This window comes from Suricata suricatta, chromosome 4 (assembly GCF_006229205.1).
Source record: "Suricata suricatta isolate VVHF042 chromosome 4, meerkat_22Aug2017_6uvM2_HiC, whole genome shotgun sequence".
Lineage (NCBI taxonomy): Eukaryota > Metazoa > Chordata > Mammalia > Carnivora > Herpestidae > Suricata > Suricata suricatta.
Window position 1 is genome coordinate 33,528,327 of NC_043703.1, and position 19,868 is coordinate 33,548,194.

Genomic DNA, 19,868 nt, shown 5'->3' on the forward strand with positions numbered 1-19,868 from the left:
ATTCAGAATATTGTGACACGTTGACTACCACCTTCTTGCTAAGTATGTGATATGAACCATGACATTACAATCTTAAAACTGTAACAAGAATGAGTTATGTTTGTACTATTTCCCATTCTCATTATATTCTTTGTCACACAATGAATTAATGTTGTGCCATTTTCTATTCTCATTACAATCTTTTCCTTATGAATGGGGTATCAGAATTTTAATGTCTTTTGTAATCTGTGAAATATAGTAGTATGTTTTGTTATACTACTATGACCTTGCTGATATTTTGCATTTTGATTGGTTAGTCCAAGCTGTAATATATAGTGTAAGGTTGGAGTAATTGGCCAATGAAATAATTCTTAGTGTTTTTGAAGGTTTTGATCAAATGAGTTTAAGAAACATTTTAAAAATCTTAATTTTTACGTGTTTAAAAAAATGACAACCTTAGGATAACAGGCAAGTATGTTTGTGGATAGAAAATATATAGTAACTTTTTCACGTAAAATTCAAAGCACTATAGAGAAATTATTTCAGCTTAAAGGAAAATGTTAGAAATGGGTTTTCCTTCAGATTTCATTACTCTTTTAATCACCCTTTTCCTGATTTGAATGCAAATAAACATGACAAAACAAAGTGATTTCATTGTTTTGTCTACACCTTTAGCTGCATCTTCCTGTCAGCCTGTTATTTGAAAAGTTGTACTGACAGCAAATATTTTTGGCTCGTGAAATTTGCTATTAATTATTTCATGCTTAAAATTTTAAGTTATGTTTGATACTGCATTAGGTTATAAAGTATTTCTGTGCAACTTCTATCAAAAATAATGTTAGTAGGAGAAATGATTTTGAAGTAAATCACAGTTTCTACATTTCTCGACTCTTAAACTTCGTTTAGAGCAATGTTTCCAGTTGGCTTTGTCACACTTATATTTTTATCTTCACTTGTTCAAACTCTTTTTGGAAATTGGTGTTGATACCACAAGAAAGACCCACAAGAGTTGGTGCCTTTATTTATTTATTTTTTGAAGTTTATTTATTTTTGAGAGAGAGAGAGAATGGGTAGGGATAGATGAAAGAGAGGGAGAAAGAAAGAATCCCAAGCAGGCTCTGCACTGACAGTGTGGAGTCTGATGTGGGGCTCAATCTCAGGAACCATGAGATCATGACCTGAGCTGAAATCAAGAGTCCTATGCTTAACTGACTGAGCCACCCAAGTGTCCCAAGAGTAGTTGCTTTTAGAAGAAAGTATTTGAAGGGCACCTGGGTGGCTCAGTCAAGTGTCGGACCCTGGCTCAGGTCATCATCTCATGGCTTAGTGAATTCAAGCCCCGCATAGGGTTCTGTGTAGACAGCTCAGGGTCTGGAGCCTACTTCAGATTTTGTGTCTCCCTCTCTCTCTGCCCTATTCCACTCACACACTGACTCTCTCTCTCAAAAATAAATAAACATTTTAAAAAATATGAAAAAGAAGAAAGTATTTGACTGACATAATTTCTCTATGTTGGGGTTAGAAAACAATATGTACATCTCCAAAGGCACCAACGAAGTAATACCTGGACAGTTGGAAGTGAAAACTGTAACTAATATAAAATGCCTAATTTGATCATTAAATTCACGTAATGCATTTTTACTAGTGTTTTGGGAGTAGGGGCAAGAAAGTGGCAGGGTGGTAGCTGGAGAAAAAAACAGCTGTTTCCAGTTTAGTAAACTCTGTGGGGTGTGGGTCTCACATTTTAATGAGTGTCTAGACCATTCTGAGACTGTGGACAAACTCAAGTATACTATAGACACTAAGAAGTTATTCAACATTTTGTTTTATGTCATTACAAAAACAAAACACTGTATTGGCTCATTCTGTCTTCTCAAGTAAGATAACACATAGCATTTCCATGGTAAAATGGCAAGGATCCAAAAATATTTCTGATTTTTAAAGCCCCAATTTTTTAAAGTTCTTTATAAATCTTCTAAATAGGTGTCTTTGTTTTGATGCTTCTGCATTTTGGTATTAAGTTTTGTTGCTCCTGCATTTGGTATTAAATTTCACAGTTCTGTGTTATTTTTTCCCATTCATTGAGCCATTCAGGAACACTTCACCTGTGACTATTTTGACTAAGCATAGAGCTATCCTGTAACTTCTAACTTCTAACGAACTTCATTACCAATTTTATTAAAGGAAGATTTTGCTGTCCAAGGACCAAAGCAATTCTCTTTAAGCCATATATACACAGCAGTTTCCAGTATTCATATAAGTAAAATCAGAACTTTCCCCAGGGCTTACGGTGGCATTTACAAAATATGGTATGAAAGAAAAAACTGATTCAGAGACAGAAAAGTTCACTGTGGGACCAGCCCGCTCTAAGCCTGCTGTGTCAAATCTGAGAATTTCCTTACTCTCTGTGAGAATAAAAGAACTTTATCACGCTAAAACATCTTTAAGTGTGTATGAGGCCATTCTTGCCAGTAAATCATTTATTCAGCAAATCATCCATTCCCTAGAAATAATGTAAGTTTTTACAGCAATTATGAGTTTAAAGTTTGGCTTCACATTTCTTAATGCCTTTTATTGTTTATAGTTGGAGTTCCCTAGTTGCCTGAATTTCATTACAGATAATACAGATACTTCATATTTGTCTATTTTTCAAACTTCTGAATATCTTTGGCATACGATATTTATTTTTAATCTTTTGCATTGACATTTAACTTCCAATCACCATTATATTAAACATGTTAAAATAAATGTGTCACTTAGTTGTCTTCCTTTGAAACTGAGAACGTCATAGGGGTTTATTACCACATTTTTCCATGTTTGCTTTTGAATGGCAATTAAGTTTTTTTCATTTCCTTTCTTACTGACATTTCATTAAATAAGTTTCTAGATTTTTCAGAGATCAACATGCTTGAAAAGATTTTCACTAGAAATCACAAGAAACTGTGGTACCAGATATAAGGTTGCTGGTACAAAAAAATTGTTAATTTTCAAATCAAATCCATGTCAAAGATGGAGAGTGAACATAACTTAAAGTCTGATCATCGATGAGTCAGGCCAAACTTAGATTTTCATTGAAACATAATTAGCAGGATAACTTCAAGGTGCCTCACCCGTTATAATAGGATCGAGGAAAAAACTATTCAATAATAATACTTGTTCAAGTTGTCCTACTTGACGAAGGCTGAACAAATTGTCACAACAGCTTGCTTATCATCCCTTGGCATCAAATTTTGCTTTCTGGCTTGACCACAAAGTTTCCATGAACTCTAATGGAAGTTGTGAACACACATCAGAGAGATGTGTGTTCTATTTTCAAATACAAGAAAGAGAAAATGAAAGCTTTGTGTGGCTGCTGCCTTTTAGGGAAGAAAACACACACGCTGATGATCTAACATCTAACAATGATTTGACTAAGCCTTATTTTAGGTTGCATGATTAAATATCAGTAAGACTCAGTATAGTGTTTATTTCTTATTGTTCTGTTAAAAGAAGAATGGCTACAATTTCAATAGATAAATTTAATGGCCATGGGTTCATTATACCACACATTCACCATGGGGCATGATGGATTTTCCTGTGAGATTAAAAAATAACAGGTTTTATTTTTAGTATATAAATGTTAATAAATCTAACTCTTTTGAGTGTTTTCTGCATGTTGGCCACTATTGTAATTTTTTGCACAAAATCAATGAATTTATCACAACCATCCGATGGAGATACTGGTGCTTTTGCTCTTTTATAGATGAGGAAACTAAAGCATGAAAAGAGCTGATGTAAATTTCCCAAGGTATGCGAAGTAAGTGGTGGATATAAAACTGGAGCCTAGATAATATGACTTCAGAGCACTTGCTCTTAACCACTAAATACCTCCCTAAATCAAGAAAATGTGTCACCACAAAGCTGTTTTCCTGATTGTAGTATCAGCTGAAATAGCCCAGGCACATCATTTCCCAATTCAGGTGTCTGTGTCTTTAGGAATTAATTGGCCACTATACCAAACTACTTGTAATTCCCCAAATATGTTTAATAAAGGCAATATGTTTGAAATATTTCCCAAAAGATGTTCCCTTCTCAGCAATCTAACATCTTTTCTTGCAGCCTTTTCTTCCTTTAAGGCAAAGGTGGGAGAATATAAAGAAAATAATAACAAAAACAATACAGAGAAAATCCTTCTATGACAGGAAGGGCAGAGAAGGCCCTTCTCTTTATCTGGGAGGGACGGACAGAGAGGACAGAGAGAGAATGAGAGTAAGAGATAGTAAGAGAGCATGTCAATCAATGAGCCTTGTCTCAGGCCCCTTCACCCATGTAAGCCAAAGTCTGTCAAACAAGAAGAGTGGTTTGGGGCAATTACTGAGCTAGTTCCCCTGGACCTCGAGCCCATAGAAAAATTTCAAGGTCATTTGAGGGGCCCTGTACCAACACACAAACTTAAATCACAGAGAAATGGTGACAGGATGGGGTAGAGAAGGTGAGAGAGCCTCACATAGGTCATCCCTTATTTCTCGTAGGCTCCAAATGTCACCGGAGGTTGTCAAGCAATGGTATGGGAGTCTCAGTGAGTATCTGTATCAGCAAAGAGGGGAGCCACCATGCGGGGATGAGTGAATCTCACAGCAAATGCTCTGAGGTGGACCCTCCCAAATTACTGGACAAATGAAGACTGGGTTGAATTTCAGAGGCTCAACCTCAGTGGGAGCAATTGAGTTCTCCAGAAGCTGTACTCACACTAGTCCATACAGAGAGAATTCCAACAGGTTATAGGTGCTGAATGACATCCACAGAACAGTCAAGAAAATAACATTGCAAGTGGAGAGTCTGTAGAGAAGGACCCCTTCCTTTTCACAGGGAGATGTAAACTTTCCCTGTCACACCAGAAAGGAAGCAAAGAAGATGGGGATGGATGAAGAAACCTTGAAATACAAGTCTCTCAAAAGACATCTAGTTTATCTTAGGGCAAGGGGATTTGTATAAAACCTTGAGTAATTCTGTTTCAGTATTTTTTCTACTCATCAGCGAAATGGTAGGAGAGGGATAATGTGTACAGTGCAAGAAATTCATTAAAGAGAATCCTAAAAGTTCATTTTTCTGTCTGTATTGCAGTTGTAATGAACAAATTCCCACTTATGGCAACATATGCTCTGGTGTTTCCAATACTTTGCACAAACTGATGCCTGTTTCTTAGATGTTTTTCCTCCCCATTATTTCCACCTCCCATTTTTGTTTGCCTCTTGAAATTTGGTCAGAGTGATCTTTTTGTCTTCTCAAAGCTCAATTATGCGTGCCTAATTTGAGTTCCTATGGAATCCTGAACATTCCTCTATCATTACATTCTATTTTTCTTATCTGTTTCCTCCCCACTGGACTATGAATCTACAGGGAGAAACTATGTCTTATTTATCAGTGTATCTCTACTCACCAGCACATGCCTTGCAGGCATGGCAAGTATAGGAAAAGAATTTTAAGTTTTAAATATGGTAATCTGCTAAAGAAAACCAGCCAACCAACAAACTAACCTTCTTTTTTTGTCATACTAAACTTTGTTCTTTAAAGAAACTGTTGAAACCATCCTTGGAATACTTATTTAGATTCCTGGACTCAGTCTACTAAAACTCCTCACATCAGACAACACCATTGTACCTGACCTTGTTCTAAAGAAATTAGGAATGTTACAACAAAAAGAACACTGAACATTAATCTCACCAATGTACAGTGGAGGAAATGGAAACTAAGCCTGTAAGATCATTCAACAAACAGTCAGATACTAGTCTCCTGGAAACTAGCAATCACCATCTCGTCTCAGGGGAGGTTCCTTGCTTTCCTTTGCTCTTCTTTCCAAGTACAAAATAGGGAATTTCCTGAATTTCTCACACCATAGCTTCTCTGTCTCCCACGCTAGGAGATTCAGTGATGGAAAGTTCATAGGTGTATATAGGCTTATTTTCAGTGTTAGGAATTCTCCACCTTTCCAAGATAATAAGTTTGGCAATCAAACTTCTTAGTGTTTGTTTAACAAACCCTTGAGTAACTAAAGTACAATTAGACCCTTTTTTATACTTAAAACTTGAAGTAGAGGTGAATATTTTTAGTATATGTGTATTTGGATTGAAGACAGAGCCTGAAATGCTATTGAAAAAATTACCAAGCTTTAATAAACTTTATGCATGACTTGGCTGCAGTTGTACATCTAGAGAAAACAAATATAGTTCCTAATTAATTCACCTTAGAATAGCAACTATTTGTTTAAAATAAGCAGTTTAGTGAAAATTATAGATAATGGTTTCTAGAAGTTTTAGTGTGTGGCTTTGTTAAAATTGCAACCTTTAAAAAGAGACTTCACTTTTTAAACCTTGTTTTCCCAGGTTCAGTGCTAGACTTGAGCCTTTTTCTAAAATTGTGTTCTTATTCTTTTATTTTGATGTTATTCTGTGATTTTACTTAAAATTGTATCTCAGAAAAAATAATTTAATAGAAAAATTTTAATTTTTAAATTTTTTATTCTTTATACTTTCTTTTCTATAGTTCTTGTACTCAGATTTTTTGGAAAAAATGAGAGGTTTATTTCTTTGCAAGGTTTTCATTCTTGACCATCTCTATGTTTTTGTGGCCACAATTCCCTCTCAAATTAGATTTAGCCCTCTATGTGGATTTTGGTAATATTTAACCTGAATTTCTTATTCAGTAAATAGATCACATATCAAATAATTAAATACCTATCATTAGGAAGTACAAAGTTGGATAAGACATATTTCTTCCCTTAAGGATCTAGTTTAAGACATAACACACACACACACACACACACACACACACACACACACAGAGCCAACACAAAAAATTATATGTATGTCAGTTGAGTGAGAGGACTGGATGAGATCTGCTCTAAAATTTTTCAAACTCTATAACCCTGGGACTGTGTCACTGAGTTTATAAACAAAGAGTGCGTTAGCCATACTCAGTAGAGAGTGACCGTTCTGGAAAATGATCATCTAGCAACCTCTCTGTTGTAGCGCATACTTAGAAACTCATATTCTCACGATTGAACTATAAAGATTATTGGGGCCAATATCTCCCTTTAGTCCTCTATTTTGTAGCTTTAGTGAAGCAGAGAAAGGTGTGTAACATTCAAGTAACTACAGAGCAATGCAGATGACAAATATGGCAGCGAAGATGCTTTGAACGAATGTATAGCAGCATAAATGCATGTGGATGATGGTGAGGTAGGGGGAAACTAATCAGGGGTGAATGCTAGAAAACAGTGGAAATAAGCAAAAAGGGAGATGAGGCCAATTATAAAGAGCTTTGAATACAGCAGACAGCATTTACACTGCATCCTATAGACTGACATCTCTGAAATTTTGTGAGCATGCTTTTTGAATTGGGCAGTCTGCTTTTTAAAGTATTTGTTCTGGATGGAAACTGTGAAAGTATCAGATATTGCGATAAAAGGAAAATTCTGTCAGAATACCACAAGGATCAAGGGAAGAATTAGGAGTTTGTAGGCAGTCTTCAGTATTTCAATCTGTGTGGTTTCTAACCAACTCCCCCAAGTGAATGGGATGTGGCAGTGAAGAGGGATGCGCTGTAAGCCTCTAGTCACTCAGATTCTCTTTAATCTGGGATATTTGAAATGCTAGTAAGTGACTGGGGTGGCAGCCCTCCCTGTGCATTTCAAACGTGTGAGTCACATCATCGGAGAGGAGGAAGCCAGCAAAGAATGTGGTAATGTGGTTTTATGATCCATCTGGCAAAGATCTGTGATCAGCCTGTTGGAAAACCCACCTCCAGGCAATGAGGCACCATTGGAGTTTTTTTTTTGAGCAGGAGATGGACATGATCAAAGTAGTCTAATCTGACTTTTAAGGGTTGAAATATTGGAAATGAGGAAACCAGTTGAAAGGCTATTTCATGAGTCTAAATAAGAGGTGATAAAGGCCTGCACAGGGAAATGAAGCAATCAGACTGGAGAGGAAGGAACCAGTGCAGACACCGTTAGAAAGACGACTGATCTGGTTTGGCCGAGTAGAGCCAACATTGTTCAGCGGAGCTGCCTTGCCCACTGAACAAGATAGAACTGACAGATTTGAATTTTAAGTCAAACATGTACGAGCTTAATGGCCTTGGGCAGGTCACTTAACCTTCTTGACCTTCTTTTTATTCATCTGTCAAAAAAGAAGAGCAAAACCTATCTTGAAATATTGTAAATTAGAGAAAATATAAAACTTTGTATACAGAATATAGATAGCAGGGATTGGCAGCATTTTCCATGTCTGTTATGAATGCGGATATGATGGGAAGAAGCAGGGTGGATGATGTCCCTACCCCAGGAACAGAGCGAGCTGTGGTGCCGTTGAAAGAACATTGAAGCAGAGAGTTGAATTAATTCAAATCCATGTGTCACATTAAATGCTAGCTTTCCTAATTTATCTCTATTCAATAGCTAGCACAACTATGCACAGTTAAGCAGTATATTTGGAATCCAAATCTGATGGATTTCTCTGGAATAATACAGGAAAAATAAACAGAAGGACACAGGAGCACTGAGTCAGTTGCAGATACTAAATGATGGAAAGGACTTGTAAGATGGGGCTTCTAATTTTAGTGTAAGATCCATTAGGCTACTTCATATCTTATCCATGTACTGAATGTTTAATGTGGGTTTAGCTAAACATATAGTGTGTTTCTGCATTGCACTTCACCAAATGACCTACCTGTATGAGTAACCATCCAAATACAAATACTTTAGGAGAAAATACTTCAGAAAGGAGTACTTATGACTGCTGAATCTAAAAATGAAGGAGTTATAGAAAACTATAATTGTCAAAATAAGAAAGTGGGCAGGAGTCTGGGTGTCTCCCTCTTGATTCAAGCATCAAAGTAGATTTCAGAAGAGGTGTCTGGGTGGCTCAGTTGGTTAAGCATCCAACTTCGACTCAGGTCATGATCTCACGGTTCTTGGGTTCCAGCCCTGTGTCCAGCTCTGTGCTGACAGCCTGGCCCCTGGAGCCTGCTTTGGATTCTTTAATCTCCCTCTTCCCTCTGCCCCTCTCCAGCTCACACTCTGTCACAATGTCTCTCTCTCTTTCAAAAAACAAATGAACATTAAAAATTAAAAAAATAGTTTTCAGAAGATATGTTAATCCTTGACGTAGTTTGTGATTTTGCACACAGCTATCTTAGAAAAAATAATATTTTTAAAGGATGCCGTTGTGTAGAGTTTTGGTCTTTTTATCTTGAGGACTAATGGGAATTTCTCCATCACTTCTTTTAAGAGAGTTTATCGTGTATAGTGAATGTTGTTAAAAGAGCACATTCTGAAAAGCTCTGACAGCCTCTTCAGCAAAAGATCCGGGATTGTCAGCCACTGATGCGAAGACCTGAATCTGCGCTGACACCCTGGACTAGGCTTCTGGCAATGTTATGTCTTCCTTTTAGATGTTTGGCTAAATCACACGGCGCAGAAGCTGCATCATACATTATGCCTAAGTCATAAACAAATGCTGCTTAGGTAAGGGTATTCCTTAGTCCGTTGTACTTTGTTCAGTGTTTTGAAACTATAGATGTGTCACTTGAATACATCAGTAAACATTTCTTCAGGGCTCTGGATATGCTTTCAAATGGCTTTTGAAAATCTTTTTATTTGAGTTACCTGAAGGAACTTCTCAACATGACTAATTTTAAGCAGCCACATTTTCTTACCAATTAAGCAACAATAAACTATTTATGAAAAATAAGTATCTGTGGGGTGAAAAAAAAAGCCTTAAAAATAAGGGCGCTTAGTCGGGCTCTATGGTTGGCAGAATATCGGTTCCCCGGGCTCTCTCCATCAACATCTTTATTCCTGGAATCTGTGAATGTTAGGTTACGTGGCAAAGAACATTTAAGGTTGCAAATAGAATGAAGATTGCTCCTCAGCTGACTTTAAAATAAGAAGATTATCCTGGATTATCCAGGTAAACCCAGTGTAATTACAAATGTCCTTAAATGTCTAAGAGGGAGGGGAAAAGATCCTATGTGAAAAAGACTCAATCGGCCATTGTTGGCTCTGAAGACGTAAAGGTGTCATGAGCCAAAGAAAGCAGGCAGCATCCTGAAGCAGACAAAGGCAAGAAATCAGATTCTTGCTTAGGGTCCCAGGAAGGAACACCACCACTAACACCTTAACTTTAGTCCAGTGAGATCAATTTTCGACTTCTTACCTCCAGAATGGTAAGATAATTAATATACATGTTTTAATCCATAAATTTGTAATAAAGTTGTTAGATCAGCAATAAGAAACTAATTGTCTATTTTTTTAAGTTTACTTATTTATTTTGAGAGAGACAGAGAGAGAGAGAGTGAGAAAATGCATGAGTCAGAGAGGGGCAGAGAGAGAGGGAGAGAATCCCAAGTAGGTTTCATGCAGGGCTCAATCTCAACAACCATGAGATCATGACCTGAAATGAAATCAAGAGGTGATGCTTAACTGACTGAGCCACCCAGGTGTCTCATAATTAGGTCTGTTTTTTAAAAAAGATTTATATATGTCTGAATAATAAGGAACTTCTGATTTCTTCTAAATCTTTAACTAATTAGAAACAAAGTTAATATAGTCATAAAATTATGTTTAATGTTAGCCTTATAAAAAGTTTGCATTTTAAGCAGTAATATATATGTGTATATATATATTATATAAATTATATATATATAATGTATATTACATATTATATATTATATCTTCAATTTTTCCTTTTCATGAATTTATCTCTTTTTTTTTTCAAAATCTGCTCCAAGATCTGTCTTTTACAGAAAACAATTTGGAATTAGTTCTCTTAAATCTTAAATATTACTTCTAGAATATTTCATCTGAAAGAATTAGTAACTGAAGCTAATTCAAAATTATGAATCATTATCACATAACTTATTTTTGGTCTCATAATGTATTTTCAATAACTATACTGAGTAAATTGTCAAAGTAAAATAGAAGAGTGATAAACTAAATGTACTTTGGTCTACACCTAACTTCGTTATGCCTTGACAGTTTCTATTGATAAGTAAGTATCAGTAACGCCCTGGGAGCTAGAGAACAATGATCTCTCCCATTGCCATTCCATAACAGCCACCTAGAAATATTGGGGAAAAGTCAGAAAAATATGACATTAGTTTTGTAGCCTTTAAGAAATCATAGAATGTTTTAAATTGGCTGCCCTCAAACACAGATTGAAACTATAATTGAAGAAACTAGAGAATCTTCTAAATTTGAAATCATTAATTTTTAAAAATTTGCTATATTGTATTATAAGATCAGGTATTATTTGTTTTTTTTAATGTTTTACTATGGAAATTTCTAAACAGAAACAAAAGTAAAGGAACTACTATAATGAACCCATATGTATTCATCACCAAGCTTCAACAATTATTAACTCAAGATCAATTTTGCTTCATTTTACCCTCACTTATTTTTCTCCTCACTACATAACTCTGTTTAGGAAAATCTCACATTCATGTAAATTTGGCCATATGCATTTTAGTACATATCTCTAAAATAGAAGATTTCTTTAATATAAATAAACACTTTCTATTTTCATGTCTAAAAACCTAATAAATAATACCCTACTATCATCAAATATCGAAGTATTATTCAATTTCTATTTGTCTAGTCATTTTTTCAGCAAGTGTATTTTATTTTATTTAAAAAATTTGTAATGCTTATTTATATTTGAGACAGAGTGAAGTGGGAGAGGGGCAGAGAGAGAGGGAGCCACAGGATCTGAAACTGGCTCCAGGCTCTGAGTTGTTGGCACAGAGCCCTATGCGAGGCTTGAACCCACAGATGGTGAGATCATGACCTGAGATGAAGTTGGACTCTTAACCAGCTGAGTCACCCAGCTGCCCCTCAGCATGTGTATTTTAACCAGGTTCCAAATAAAGTCCATACATTATGAATGATCGACATGTGTTTTAGGTGTCTTTTAATCAATAGATCTCCATCCATGTCTTTCTTTTGTCTTGTAATTTATTTGTTGAAGAAACCAGGCCATGCTTCTGGTAGAGCATCTTCTCTCTGGATTTTGCATATTGCATCCCCATGGTATCCTTTGATGTGTTCCTCTGTCCTTCTTATATATTGATAAATGGACCTAGAAGACTTTTCAGGTTCAAGAGCTATCTAATTGCCTATGTTTTGTGATGTCAGCAAAATAAATTTAATTTTCAATGTTGCTTATAAATAAGCAGTTTGTGCTCATCTATAATTTAATCAGAATAAAAATTTAATCAGAGTGTGAACTATAGCCCAGAAAAATTTTCAGTTCCATTCAGAGATCCCTTCTGATGCCATAAATGATTAAACCAGAATATATCTTTTTTTAGAATAACGGGAAATAATACCTTAAGAAAGAAAAAAACCTTATTTTTTAAAAGAGCTCATGACTGCTTGAAAGGGAGGTAAAAAGGGGTAACTTAAATAATATGATCTAAATACAGGATTGTTTTTAGTTGAGAAGACTTTCTCCATCTGAGCATTAGACAGGAATGGCCAATTCCAGGACATGTGGCATATCTCATTCAGTATCCTACTAACGAATTATTAAGTTTGATATTTAACTCTACCCAATGCGGTAGATATGATTTGTATCCCAGTTTTAAAGATAAGGGGATGGAGGTCTCTTGAGGGTTAAGGAACCTGATTCATATTATATAGTTGATAATGGCTTTTGCTAGGATTGGGAATCATGTTTAACATTCTCCACTTTCACATTTCCACATTTCCACATTTTGTTTCAACCAGTATATTTATTCAGTCTCTATAACTTTCATGTTTTAGCCAAATCTATAGAATTGAAAAATTATATTCAGTAAGTCTATGATTTAATCTGCCTCTCTGTTAAAATACAAGATATAAATCTTGAATTATTAGTAATATACAAGTAAACAAGCAACATCTGATAGGTTTCCACTTACATATTATTTATAGACTCAATTTTAAAGAGAGTGGCAATGCTCATAAAATAAAGAAAGCAAATAACCATGTATAGAGAGTGAATCTGCCTCTCTATATTTGATAAGTTAGGGGTGTGTTGTTACTATCTATCACTGAGCTGTTTGGCCTTAAGAAATAAAACTGATTATCTCATTATAAATTCCTGGAAATAAACATCTACTTAAAAATAACTTCTCATTTGGCCCACACTTGGCATTTCTCTGCTAGAAAAAATTAAAAGTAAAGATTAGTAAAACCAGAGAAAGAAAAATAGTGTCCTTAGATGGTTAGCAACATTATATTAGCAATTCTTCCTAAACTCAAATGAGTTAGGTATGATTCCTTATCTAAAACATTAACAGTATTTGGCAACGTGTTTATTTTTTTAATTGCATTTTTCTGTTATCCAAGTGAAATATAGTTATTTCAAGCTTTCTGTTGGTTGGTTCTTTAGGAACAGTTTAGTAAGAGAATTCCAGCTCCACGGGGAGCTAATTAATACGGAGCACAGGCACTACCCACACGAGGCTGCCAGTCAGCTTGAGGACAGTTTTCCTGAGACATGTGTAAAATGATTGACAGCTGGCTTGTAGAGTTTATGCGATGAATTAGAGAATTGAATACTGTCACCTTGGCTGAAATTCCACTTTGCGAAGAAGGGGAAATTTATGATGGATACGTAGGTAGATAGTAATTAGTTAGCTAGATGGGAGGATAGGAAGTAGATGGGTAAGTAGGTGTGTAGGTTGAAAATTACCTTGTAGGTATCTTTATACTGAGCATAAATGTATTTGTAACGTCTTATGAGGAACTATCAAACTAATAAATGTTGGGCATCCCTGATGAATGCAAAGAAATGTAAGACCTTCAACAAGCTTATGCAGGTGGGAAGTAATATGTAAACATAACAAAAGTTAAATGATCAAGTACTTAATTATCATTTTAGACAAAAATTGTGCTGCAATCATAAAAAAGTGCACACAATTATGTTATTCATTGAAACCAATTCCTAAGTATGATTATTGTTGCATCTATCTATCTATCTATCTATCATAAATCTTTCTTTGTATTTCAGTATGGAAACAGACCGTGTGCCAGCAATAGTTGGAAAGTTTAGCTTTCTCTTCCGACAGTTGAATAATTTTCTCTTGAAAAGGAGCCCTTGCTTTCAGTAAGATTTATCAGGTTAAAAAAAGGTTTTGATTTAATATTTGAAGACGGAGTTAATCTCCTGCTGTGCTTTAAGCATTTGAAAACCCGCTGCAAAGTGGCATTTCAAAGACAGCTTAATATTAAATTCAGTCTGCAATATTCATATCTAATTGTTATAGGATGCGTTGTTCTGTTAATAAGTAGCAGAATAACAATGTTATTATGTTTGGCTTTCACAGGCATTTTTAGACCTTTGTCAAAGGATGCTGTTCTTGTAAATGTGTAAAGAAACATTAATACATGAACTCCTACAGTTTTAAAAAATATGGGTTGTCATTTTTTATTCAGCTAAGATATTCTTGAATTGGTAACTTTATTTATTGAAAAAAGTCTAGCTCTGTTTAAAATCACTGTATTATAATATAAAAATACCAATGAAGATAATGTAACACATGCAAAAAATATGCCATCTCTTCTAGAACATGATAAAATAACTCCTGAAGCCTAGGTATTAGAAGATAACTATTTTGAGTAGAAGGGAGATATTGATTGACATTTTTTCTTTCTATTTCAGCTGTTCTGTATGTTCAGAGTATCTTTTTATCCCCGTATACAACTAAAAAAATAAAAACCTTATGTTATAATACTACTTTTATCCAGGGAAGAAGAAACGACTGAGCATACAGTCATTATTAATCATTAATAGCATGACAGAAAAGTTGACTGTTGTAGGAAAAATCAAGTCAGTTTTATTATTCATTAAGACATTCCTGAAGGAGCTAACTTTTCATAGAAAGAATAGATAATAGAATTATAATATTTCACATTTATGATGTGAAATATGACCATGTGCTAAACTGCTTTGCCTTTTTATAATCAGACTTTCCCAATGATTTATGCTAATTTAAATAATATTATTACCATCTATCATCATCACCATTCAGACTTTGTTGTTCGATTTTTTTGTATCACATAAATGGCAATAATTTTACCCTTTCTAAAGAAAAGCTTATCCTAAAATATGATTTTAAAACATATTAACTATTAGTATAATCATTAAAATTATTTAAAATGACCTTATGAGTGTCCCACATTTGATCTGGGCATAATTTCAATTTAGACTCAAGAGTCGTTGACCATAACCCTGACTTCTATAATCATTATTTTTTTTATGGTAATGGCATAGATACATAATTCATCTCTAATTGTATTATGTTCATAGTTTGTGCTCATTATCACTTAGGTTTACTGAGAAAGACATCTGAAGTTGTTTGGCATTGGTCTCAGCAAAATAACAAAACATTTTGTTCAGCTTATAAAATGAAGTTAGTGGAATTTTAACAACTTCTTGATATTAGGGGGTCATATTATATACGTTTAACATATATATAATCTTGCCTCCTAATTAAATGGGAAGATAAAGGTCATCCAACATTCTTCCTCATTTTGCTTTTTTTTCAATTTTCTTATATCCTTCAATTATATCTCACATTTTTTTCTCTTCTATGAGCAATATAGACATTCAACCTACCTGTCCATTCTTCTCTGAGACTAATATCTTCACCTATGGTTTCCTCTCTCATTCAATCAGGTCCTCTAAACCTTCTTCTAATAATTAGCACATCTTTCACTTGGTTCCATCATCCTGCCAATTCCCCATTTTCTCTCCTTTCCTTCCTGGCCAACTTACTCCAGTTTCAGTTTCAATGCTCCCATGCTCTTTCCATCCGTTCCTCACTCACCCTAGTCGGACTCTTTCCCCATCTCCCTACAATACAGAGTATGTTGTTCCAATGAACATTTCCAAGAGGATGAGTAACATTCTCAGGTATATGTCATAAAGTAATCATTCTAGTTGCCAAGGCAATGAAACTACTTGAAGAAACAGGAATTTAGACACTTATCCAGAGGTCTAGGAGCCAGAGGACGATTATTTGTCAGGATGGGGCAGTGGGAATGACAGGAGGCAGAGAAGGCAAAGAGATACGTAGAAGTTAGAATTACTATATTGATTTACCTTTGCAAACATATAACTCCACCACATCTATAAAACACTACACTATTAAACAGGATATAAATATACTATTCTCCCAGGTTAGGATTAACCGAGGTAATAAATTTATAAAAAGGAATTTTAAATTAAATTTTACTATGCAGTATAAAATGATAAGCAGATCTCAGATTGGGAAAATAAAGGACCCTCAAATTCATTCTTCCTACCTATGGCTTTCCAAAAAAAATAGGAAGAACAACAAAAAATCATCGTGCTACTGTAGAGTGGAAGTGAAATTTAAAACCAGGGCACAGAACCATTGTTTTATAGCTTATATAATTAATGTAGGCTATAAATCCCAATTTTATATTAGAAGTACTACATAAGTAAACCTAGCTCATATTTCTTTTTAACATACATTCATTTCAGATAGCAAGAAAAAATAATTTCTTTTATAAGGCATGAGAATTGAATTTGAACTTGAGAATTAGTTTAGTTCTGTACAGCACATGGGTTACTCATAAAGTTAACACCTGTCTTTAAATAATATTTTGCCCCTAAAAGATGAATTAACATTCTTGTTAGTAAGTTATATATATAAATTTTGCTATGTGTGATACTATATATAACATTTGCTAATTTCTCAGTTGCCTTCTTACTGTGCTTTTCTTCCCATTACTACTTACATAAGATATTTACTTCAGAAAAATCTGTTGAGTGTTTGCTCTGCTCCAAATGCTGTGCCATTGCTAGTGATCAAAAAAGGAATTAGAAGCATTCTGCACTCTTACCTTTGCAAAGTTACTGGCCCAGAAATGTCCCTCTCTGCCACAGGGTCTTTGCACAGACTTTTTCTCTATGTCTATAAAGCTCCCCCACTACCTCATCTTTTCTAGGTGTTCTTAGCATACGCTCAGAGAAGCCTGCCTTTTTCCTTTTCAACATTTTTTACAATTGTAACTACATAGTTATTCATGTAACATTTATGTAATATCTGTATCTTTTACTCTATTGTAAACATTACAAGAATAAATGTTTTTCCCAGGGCCTCGCTCGCTCGGTGCCTGGCATAAGAGTAGCAGTTCAAAAATACTTGTAGAATGAATGAATGAATGAATGAATAAATGATGCAGTTACTCAGAGAGGGAAGATGGAGGTAGAGAAGGAGACAATCTGGGGCACTTGGATGGCTCAGTAAGTTGAGCGTCTGACTTCGGCTCAGGTCATGATCTCCTGTCTCCTGAGTTCAAGCCCCACATTGGGCTCACTGCTGTCAGCCTAAAGCCTGCTTCAGATCTCTCTCTCTGCTCCTCCCCTGCTTATGCTCTCTCAAAAATAAATATAACATTTCAAAGAAAAAAGAGAAGGAGACAAGTCAAGGACAGAACACCAAAGCTCACCAATATTTCAGAGAAAGACAGAGCTAAGGAAAAACAAGAAAGAGGAGGGGGAGATGCCTGAGAAAATTTCCATAAAAAAGTAAAAGAAAAAACCAAGTATAATGTCACAAACTTCAAAATTAGACTTAAAATGTCAATAATGTATTCCATTTTTAAATTTATTTTTAATGTTTATTTATTTTTGAGAGACAGAGTGTGAGCAGGAGAAAGGCAAAGAGAGGGAAGGAGACACAGAATCTGAAGCAGGCGCCAGGCTCTGAGCTGTCAGCACAGAGTCCAACATGGGGCTTAACTCACGAACTGCAAGATCATCACCTGAGCCGAAGTTGGATGCTTAATCGACCGAGCCACCTAGGCATCCCATCAGTATGATAGGGTAGTTTCAAACTGACCCCCCTTTGAGCTCCTGTCCTCACATTTTACTTAATTTATCTTCATGGCATGACTGATTTTTGAGAGAGAGAGAGAGAGAGAGAGAGAGAAACAGAGTGTGAGCAGGGGAGGGGCAGAGAGAGGAGACACAGAATCTGAAGCAGGCTCCAGGCTCTGAGCTGCTGGCACAGAGCCCGACATGGGGCTTGAACCCATGGACTGTGAGATCATGACCTGAGCTGAAGTCGGAAGCTTAACCCACTGAGCCAACCAAGCACCCCTCTTCCTTTTCTTTAATCTTTTTGGAACACATCAGAAATATGCTCTACCTAATAGCTTAACAGATTTCTCAGCAACTTATGCTCAAGAAAGGTAAGGGTCTTGAGGGTCACCTAAATCTCCAATGTTCACAGACAGGAATTTTAGTCCAGGCTCAGAGTTTCTCCAGCAGAATAACTCCCTCTCTCTCTCTCTCTCTCTCTCTCTCTCTCTCTCTCTCTCTCTCTCTCTCTCTTTCAAACAAACAAACAAAAAGAGTCCAATTAGTTCCACATGCCAATAACCACATTGGCAAATATTTCTTTTTCTTTAAAGTTTGTTTATTTATTTTGAGAGAGAGAGGGTGGGAAGGGACAGAGAAAGAGGGACAGAGGATCTGAAGCAGGCTGTGTGCTGACAGCACAGAGCCTGATGTGGGGGTCGAACTCACAAACCATAAGCTCATGACCCGAGCCAAAGTCAGTCGCTTAACCAACTTAGCTATCCAGGTGCCTCACAGAAATTTTTTTTAAAATAGTTCATAGATCTGTTTTATTTCTCTACTTTCTCATCTTACTTGTCTCTCAATTTGGAGGAGGCTCTTCTGAGGTTATCCAGCTCCTGAGTGAAACTTATTCCTTAGCTTGATCTTCTTCCAGTCAGTTTAAGCTCTTGTAAACATTGGTGTGAAGACAGTTTCCTTAGTCTGATCTTTGTCACAAAATAGGACTTAATCAGGTTTTGTCATGCAAAGAACTTCTGTTTTCAATCTCAAATAAGTCACCGATTCTAAAAATAGGAGTCTCAATTTTTGGAATCTCTTGGTTATTTTTCATTTCTGCTTTGATCTAGATCTTTCCTGAAGGTACCTCTTCTAATATCATGTCAATTACAGCCATTTGCACAAAGTGTACCTTTTCAACAGTTTGTTCTCTAACTCCCTTCCTGATGCCACAAGTTTATTAAACACTCATGCTGCCTTACAAATCACATCACACAACAGTTTTGCCAAATATTTTGTTTCTGCAAAATATGAATTGCCATGTTCCCAAAGTCTAATATTTGTTTCCTTACTTAACCAACACAATTACTATGCCAATGTCATGTGTGTTAATTTTCTTATGGTTGGAAGACTTGCCTTCCCGTGAAATTTCTGTATTTGTCAGGATAAACTAAGTTATGCTGCCAGAGCTAACAACCCCCCAGTTCCAGCAGCATAATTCCTGACATTTGACTTCTGTCTCAAAAATTTAGATGAGGGCCAGGGTGACAGTCCAGTCATTTCATGCAGTAATTCTGGTTGTATCAGCTTTATGGATGCACCATCTCTACGCCAGACCCGCACAATTTCCAAGGCAAGGGAAGCACACGTTTTGCACCCCGCTCTGGAGCTTCCCTGCTAATATGGGGTGAAAGACATTGCTGGTCTTGCTCTGGTTTGCAAGCTAAACTTTGAAGTTCAAGAGAATTAATGAGTCTCCGACACACCTTCAACTCATGGAACATGTGGATTAATTTTGCTTCATTTCTTCCTTTAGACACAATTGGCCTTATTTGTAGTCTAGTTTTTGGAGGACCTTTCTGCAAGATCAAGCAATTCTTCAGTTTAAGCTGACCAAAAATGCTTCTTCTTATTGGAACTCTCTCCTCCCTTGCCTCACTCCCTTTGCCCAATACTACTGCTCCTTGGGTTTGCACAACTGATAAAGTAACAGATAAAGTAGAAATGAAGACCGCACTCTAAAAAGTGCACTAA

The 19,868-nt window shown here is 35.8% G+C and overlaps 1 long non-coding RNA gene across 7 annotated transcripts in view; it reads right to left on the minus strand.

The window, feature by feature from the left end:
- The window catches only part of LOC115290481, a 94,754-nt gene extending 78,872 nt beyond the window's left edge, over positions 1-15,882 (minus strand). For all 7 annotated transcript variants that reach the window (XR_003908137.1, XR_003908134.1, XR_003908133.1 and 4 more), the window contains exon 1: positions 15,621-15,882. This is a non-coding gene — a long non-coding RNA (uncharacterized LOC115290481). The remainder of the gene's footprint in view (positions 1-15,620) is intronic.
- Between the last annotated feature and the right edge of the window lie 3,986 nt (positions 15,883-19,868).